Raw genomic sequence first — 8,454 nt, forward strand, 5'->3', positions numbered from 1 at the left:
TAAGTCTGTCATAAACAGTCTTTAAGAAGTTGTACATGGAAGAGGTGTTGGTGTTGGCTAATCACGGAACCTGAAACGTTTTACAGGAATGGGTGAATATGGTTCGGTTAGCACATCTAGATTGGTTGAATCACTGAACAGTATTGTCATAAGTGAGTCTGAAAGCCTGAAGTTCTGGTTGCACCGAGTGATATCAAATCCGCAGCCTGGAGACGATCCTTGAAATTGGCTAGCCGGTGAACGTTCACGGTGGCTGGCATGAGGGTTGACTGTAACGAATGTGAAAAGAGATCTTTATCAAAAAAAAACATTATGAAAAAACAACAATAGGTTCAATGAAGATTAAATCTATATAAAATTTTAATTCTTGTGAAGGTGGTTGCCGGAAAAATAAAAATAAAACTAGTGAACGTTCACGGTGGCTGGCATGAGGGTTGACTGTAAGGAATGTGATCTGTATAAAAAAAACGTTATGAAAAAACAAAAATAGGTTCAATAAAGATTAAATATATATAAAAGTTTAATTCTTATGAAGGTGGTTGCCGGAAAATAAAAATAAAACTATGAGCATGAGATAAAAAACGTTCAAACCTTCACATCGAAGAGGAGCATATCAACTCCCATTAACTCGTCACCGCGTTGTGCTTTTCCGGCCTCCCAGAATTGGAGCATCAACACCTGGACGATGGAATAGCAATGACCAGATCAAATCACCAAGAAGAACATGTGATTTAGCTATATAATTGGAGACTTTCTTTGTTTTCTGGAGAATCACAAAATGTAAGGATGATATTCAAGGGTACAAGGCTTACCTTTTTTATAAGTACAGAAAACGGTCTTGGAGTTGAATGAGTATGATTGAATGAGACGTCGTGCTTGATTGCGTCGGTGGAGTTAAGACATCTCTTAAAGCTGATGAAAGAAGAGAGTCGTAACGTCTGGGGGTTAAAGACCAAATACGAAACGACGATGCGTCTGACTCGATTAGATCACCATTGTTGCTCAAGCTCGTTCATTGTGAAGATAACGGCTAACCCTAATTTTCACCTCGCGAATAAGAAGGTTTCTGAAGGATCCCCAAATGGACACCATTGTAGCTTTAGCTAGTAACAGATGAATAACACGATGAACCCTGGTTTCGCCGTTCGTGAAGAAAAGGTAAAAGACAATCAGCTGGGTTGTTTAGTTATAAGCCCACACAAAAAGACGAAACCCAACTATAAACTATAGAAGCCCAAATAATCCATTCAGAATAAATGAAGCTCTGCGTTTTGGAGAAGCCGCACAAGTGTCACGCTCACAAAAATCGAATTTGTGACCTGAAATCCTAGGTGGCTTCACCAGGAGAGAGGAAACTCTATTTTATATATATATATAGATAATAATGTTTAGTAGTTTTAAAAATGTTAGGATGTTGAGAGATTATATAGGTTAAAATTAATTATGTTTGATTTTGATGTTTGTATCTACATTAATAGGTTTCAGCGTATAAGATATTATATCGGGTGGATGAGGTGTAGGTGGTGTTCTTGTTGTTATTTTTTGTGATAATTATAAATATATAATTGGTTGGTTAGCTATATTTTTAGTTCTATAAAATGAGATTGTGGTTATCATGATTGTCATTTGTATAAAATAGATTGGGCTCAACATGATTACATTTTGTTATGGTTTATGTTAGGCTAAATATGTTATTCAAGAATTGTATAAATTAGTGGAATGCAAAATTATTGTCTTATATTATAAATAAACACTTAAATGTATAGTTATAAAATTTCATTTCAAATATTTATGTTTGTTTAAGGTCGTTGCCTAGATAAGAATTATATGTTTTTTTGTTTAGTTTAGCTAACTTTTATATTTTATGAAACCAAAAATACTCAAATAACAATAAAGATGATGAAGATAGATATATTTCTAATACTTTCTTTAATATTTTAATAGTTTCTTAAAATTTAGTTGTTTATTATGAAAATATGATGTCACAGTAATATTTTAATGTTTTACTTAAAAGACTAACTATTCTAAAATCTAAAAAAAAATATTTAGTTGTGTAAATTCCAAGACAAGCTTTATTTTGACATATTTTCAAAAGATCATTTATATATTTCTGATCAATACATTTAAGTGTTTATAACATGTTTTGCATATTTATTTTGTATTTTATGTTTAGTAACTCGTATACTACTATGTGACTGATTTTATTTCTATATATAATAAAGTCCGAGAATTATAAATTTATTATGATACTTTTTTCCTAATAACTCGTATACTACCAAATTATGACTAATCTCATGAAACTGAGTATGTTCTTATTTCGTCCAGGTTCCTTCCATCTTAAGTATAAAAGAATAGGCACAATTCTATGGGTTAGATTGCAACATCTTGAAAACCCGTTAACATTTATGTTTATCAACTCATGCTCTCAACTAATCAGAGATCTTGGATCAGAAATTCTTGACAGCTCAGTATTTACACACAAAAAAAAATAGAGCCACAAGAGCAACAATAACATGTCACCGCGCAACATATTGATAATACATGCTATTATTACAAATAAATGACAAAAATTGTTTTCGTAATTTAAGCACAATATGTTCAATCATACTCTTTGAGATGTGTTTCACTTTTACAATAAATAAAACAAAACTATTATACACTGAATACATAACTACGAATCCAGCCTACAACGAACCAACAAACGCAATCTCCACATACTCTTAGAGATCTGTTAGTTTATAATTGTTTCTTTAGACGACATAAAAAAACACATCCCACTAACACTACTACATTCAATAAAAACAAACTCATAGGCACTCAATCTAGAAAACGAACCTTTAAAAATACCACAACTTCAAGCTGGCCATACGTAGAAAATGCCAGACACAAACATGAAGACAACCCTATGATCTAAGATAAAACCTCCAACAAATATTACTAACAAATTACCAAATCCAGCGCGAAGCGCAGATTCCTCTAGTGTAGAAATAAATTAATGTTGCATCTTTTCTTGAAAGAGGTAAAAGTTCTAGAAGATATAAAAATAGAGAAAGATTACTTGTTTTTCAAATACCACTGTTTGTATTTTGTAAACATGGACCACTGATTTGCAGCACAGGACTTGAATGGAATCTTGTCGACGATGGAGACTGCATTCTTCAAGTCCTGTGAAAAAATTATTAGAGAGGAGATGTAAAAGAATTCAACAATCATATGAAAGGCTTCAAAACGAAACTAAGATCAGATTAAAAAAACACATCCTGGCCATTAGCTAGAGTAGGTCGATGAGAATGTACTTATCTACAAAACAGAGAGATCGATGAACCTGTGCTATCTACAAAACAGAGAGCTCGCTATAAAAAAAAAACTGTTTGCTAGCTGTAGCTTCTATTGTGGCTTGAAGATATACGTTCACTCCAGGAACGAACAAACTTCAGGAATTTACCAAAGCAGTTGCCAAAGGTTCGTCAGCAAAATAGGTGAACAGAGTTTCCATGGAATTCCCAAGTTCTTTTCAATGGTCCAACAAACCTGAGAAAGAATGGTTGCTTTAGAAGACATAAAAATCGCAAACGTTGCATAGCGTACGCTGAACTTCTGGAGTAGCCGTGAAAAACTACCTGCTTCTGGTAGCCACACAGAGGATGTGGCTGCAATGATGAAAGTGGATCAACCTACATGGCTACACCACCCAGCTTTGGAAACAAAAAGAAGAGCCACAAACGCCCCCGTGAATGGATGTCTTTTTGTTCGAGAATCTGTTGCAAGTTTAAAAGACACTTTTTAACATGCATGCAAAATAATCATTTTATATGCCCATATAAAATTGTGTATGGTTCATGAGATAAAGTATTGGAAAGACAAACACCTTTTCAGTTACTTGTTTGACTCCGCAGTACTAAGATGAAGGCAGTACATAAATCTCCACTCGGTTGCAGGTACTGATCAAATCAGCTTTGTCAATATGATTCAAATTAATTGACCCTAAAGGAGAAAAGAGAAGAAAACAAAAATACTTTAGCAGCAACTAAAATCAGACAACTTTCACCTAGTCACTGCCCTCTTAACAACACATGAACGTAAATAGAAAGGGTGAAGAAACATACAACTCGAGCTGCAAAGACACTACAAAGTTGTGGAGCTTGGTATATAGTACCGTACAAGATATTAAAATTTAGCATCGGTGTAACCTTGGTCCAAAATACTTCAGGTTAGACGTCAAACGAATTTAGCCCAATTCGCCGGGATTGCCAATTAATGAAACGCTGTGTTTTCAGAGAGGCAACACGTATCAGTTCCGCGACGCACGACTTATCTAGGTGGATGCTGAGGTATCTCTCTAAGGAGAGAGTAAACCCAACTTTATATATAAAGATTTCTATTTGTGTAACATTATTTTTTCTCAGTTTATGATGCTCTAAGATTATTCTACTAAATACGAAGATATATATATAATACAGTATAACCTCTTTAAATTAATATTCTATAAATTAATATATACTAAAAATATCTATAAAATAATATAATTTTATAGTTTCAAATCGAGTTTTGGGTTCAATTAGTATATCGATAAATTAATATTTCTATAAATTAATAAAAAAAATTTATAGTTTTGGTGTAGTTCCAACATTATTAATTTATAGAGGTTTCACTGTATATGAATACCTTATTTTGTTTAAAATCGAACGAATAATAGTTTATGGTTACCTTCTTGATTCTTGAATGATAATTTTCTTATAGATTTTTAAAATAAGATTTATTTTTTCTGTGATTGCTTCTACTCATATGGACTAGGGGACTAGGACTAGTCCGACCATTTCTAATTGGGAGGGATAGACACCATTGATCGCGATATGCTAGATTTTTCACGTGTATAAATCTTTCTGGAACTTTGGTAACCTTTCACTTTCGCATTAATTTTTTTGTAATAAAATGTATAAACGTGTTTAATTGTTTAAAGCATTTAGATGAAGAGATGGGTAGCAACCAATTTAAAAGCAGGGCCACAAACCAAGACCTCGCCCTTTCGGACCTCTGTTAGGGCATTATTAGCATTCAGCAGTAAAACCATGTTCATTCTATCTCTGTAAATTATATAGCTCTTCCTACACCATGTGCAGTTAAAATATTTATTAACAAATAAATATAAATTATCTTTTAAAATAAAATTTTGTTAATATTGTAAATTTCTTTTTTTCATATCAATATTTTAATATAAATTTGATTTAATTAAACATAAAAATTATATTTAAGAATATGCATGTATATATTTGAAATTATAATCTTAGATAGATTTTCTATCTATTTATTTTAATTAAATATATTAAATAAATTTGTAAAAGTTGCATAATTACCAGAAATTAAAATTAAACAATATTTACAAAATTTGTAGATATATAAGAAAATAATGATTTCACGATTAAATTTTTATAATTTTCTAAAAAAAATTGTATACATTTTTGAAAATTTTAGTAATAAAATTGTATAATTTAACAATATATAATTAAATTATATTTCGAAATTTATAATGCCACATTTGAATATATTTATTTTAATGATGATTTATGAGTTATTCTCATATTCTAAAAAACTTTCCAAAAATATAAATTGACATTAAATGTAATATATGAGTTATTACTATATTTTAAAAAGTTTACCAGAAATATAAATTAACATTAAATGCAATTGTCCATGTCATATTAAGCTATAAGATATGTCATCAATTTCAGTAGTCATGTCATATTTGTTTTGTGAAATTGATTGTAGAAAGTACATGTGGCAAAATCACTTCGCAAATATAGTCTAGGGGATTCTATTATATACAAGTTTGTTCTTGTTTATATTTGTTCCTATAGTAGATTTTTTAAGTAAGATATAAAAATAATATTTTCATGCGTAATATGGAGATAATAGTAACATTTATCTATATTTTCTTTTAAAATAGAAAATTATATTATAAGACATGCATTAAAGAAAAACAGTATTTTTTTTTGTAGAGAAAATGGTTAAATTCAGGTCTATTAAAGACACAGACCTAATCCATGGGTGGGAGGTGCAGCCCACGACATGTCCTCTCCCGGGTTTTCATACGGACGTATCCGCAGCCGTAGTGAACAGAACAATGTGACTTAATTTCTGCAGCAGGAGGTTCGAACCCGAAATGTTTTTGCATTTAAGGTCCGTCCACTACCGCTGGACCACAAGACCCGCTCAAGAAAAACAGTATTTATAATAGAATTCTCTATTTTCAAAGAAAAAAAATATAAATGTACATTAGAAATATTCTAAGAAACCATACGAGTCTTAAAAATAATTTAATTGGTTTCTCTATTTTCATGTGTTATTACAGCCTTTCTAAATTAAATATCATCTCAAAAAAGATCGTTTCTCATATTTCTCGTATTTTTTCTTAATTGTTCTATTATTGAGTTTCTCAGTGAAAAACTACCAGTGCACATGGCCTTAGACTCTTTACTTAATATAAGATAGAAAATCTATGGTATTTGTTTGTTTTGTGAATATATTATGAAGCAAAATGTATTTCCTAATTAATTTTTCCTATTAGTTTCTAATATTGTTCTTATAGTTTCTCTTTTGATTAACTGAGCTACCGAAAATTACTTTGCTAGTTCACCCCAATAGTTCATGCAGTATAGTAAGCTTTTGTGGTAATCTATTATGTAACTAAGTGCGTGTGTTTTTGTAACCGACCGAATAGCCGATAGGATTTATAAAAACATTACCTTTCCCTAAAGATAAAGCCTTTTTTTTACTGAAAACCACAATCATTTCTTACTACATGGTATATTAGTTTGAATGGCTTACCAATACGATAACTTTTATGTCATTGTTCAACAATTGAGACTTATGTCATACTGACTCATACATAACATTAACAACACAATCCACTTCCAATGGTGTTTGTGTATGACATGACATCAAATAGCTTGATCAAATTAATTTTAACCCAAATATACATTTTGGTTAATACCTTACTGATTGAACATTCCGAGAAAATGGTTCCGATGAACGCACATACAGTATTAAAAAAGAGTAGAATAAATAGAGAAAAATATTAGAATAGTATGAAGCGAATTGGACACGGTACGTTAGAATAGATTATCAAGAGTCTCAGAGTCATTGCGTACCCTTGATTTGAACACCACAACCACTTGACAACGAATCTCCAAATCATATAAAATCAAGTAACTAAGAGCATGTCCAATGTACACCTCAAAAATTTTCTTTAAAATAAAAATCTCTATTATAGAGGTGAAAATGTTCTAAAATATGTCTCTAAAACAGAGTTATTCTATTTTAGAAGAAAATATAGAGGAAATTTACTTTTTACCAATATATTTAGAGGTGAAAATATATATCACTATAATTTTTCCTATAAATAAAGAAACTTTATTATAGAGGCATACATTGGAGCATTTTCACCTCTATAATAGAGTTTCTCTATTTTAGAAAAAAATATAGAGATAAAAATAGGGTTGAATTGGAGATGGTATAAAAGCTATGTTTTGTTGTAAGTCGGCTCTTGCGACATTTGGATCTACTATCCCAATTAAAGATCAAAATTTATATATATTTTTAACATGAGGTTATCATATATTTACGGAAAGAACTTAGACCACTGGTAGAATTTTTTCAGGCATTCAAATAAATTGTAAATAATGAGTTCATATCTATGTGGTCACACGATAAAATGTAATAGAATTAATGTTTTCGAATTCGGATTTTTAGCAACTTAAATCTCACATGCCACTATACCACGTCGTTAATATTTTGCATGACTCATTATAAATATCATTAACTAATTAGATGATTAACACGATTATTTATTTAGTTTCTTTTGGAGAAAAAGGGATATAGTAGAATAGCGGTATGAAAGAGCAGTCATGTACGATAGCCATAAGAGGAGTGGTGGACATGTGCCCTCAGATCTAGTAAGCGCCATTTACCGCAGTCGACGCGTTTTCTGTTAACTTATTCTAATGCATATTCCAACTCAATATCAGATTTATCAACGTCCGGTTCAGATGCTCTTGGATTTGGAAGTTGGAATCTGTTACGCTTTTTTCTTAATTAAGTTGTACGTTACTAAAGAAAAAATGTACTAGTGTTACTTTTTGGTGAAACTATTCATTCATACCCACGGTAAATAAATTGCACGTATAGACTATAGACACGAGAGAAGAACAAATAAATTAATAGAGCTACAGAAAGTAACAAACCATAAAGAACGGGAAGACTAAACATAATCAATTTTGTAAATTTTATATTTTCTGACATGGGTTTAACTTAATTTGCAAACTGCTGACAACAATTTATTTACATGTTTCCAAATAAAAGCGGCCCGCTTACACTGTAGACTACAGCTGCTGATAACAATGTATTTGCATAAAGCATGGCCGCACGCACGTTTAAAACATGGTTTTACCCCTCCCC

General features: G+C 31.2%; 1 long non-coding RNA gene across 1 annotated transcript; it reads right to left on the minus strand.

Annotated features, from left to right (window-relative positions):
- Window positions 1-42: 42 nt before the first annotated feature.
- On the minus strand, window positions 43-1,126 carry LOC106298862. Its single transcript, XR_001261589.1, has 3 exons — window positions 813-1,126; window positions 592-678; window positions 43-269 (listed from the first exon to the last, which is right to left on the minus strand). It is a non-coding gene; the product is annotated as an uncharacterized LOC106298862 (long non-coding RNA).
- Between the last annotated feature and the right edge of the window lie 7,328 nt (window positions 1,127-8,454).

This window comes from Brassica oleracea, chromosome C1 (assembly GCF_000695525.1).
Source record: "Brassica oleracea var. oleracea cultivar TO1000 chromosome C1, BOL, whole genome shotgun sequence".
Lineage (NCBI taxonomy): Eukaryota > Viridiplantae > Streptophyta > Magnoliopsida > Brassicales > Brassicaceae > Brassica > Brassica oleracea.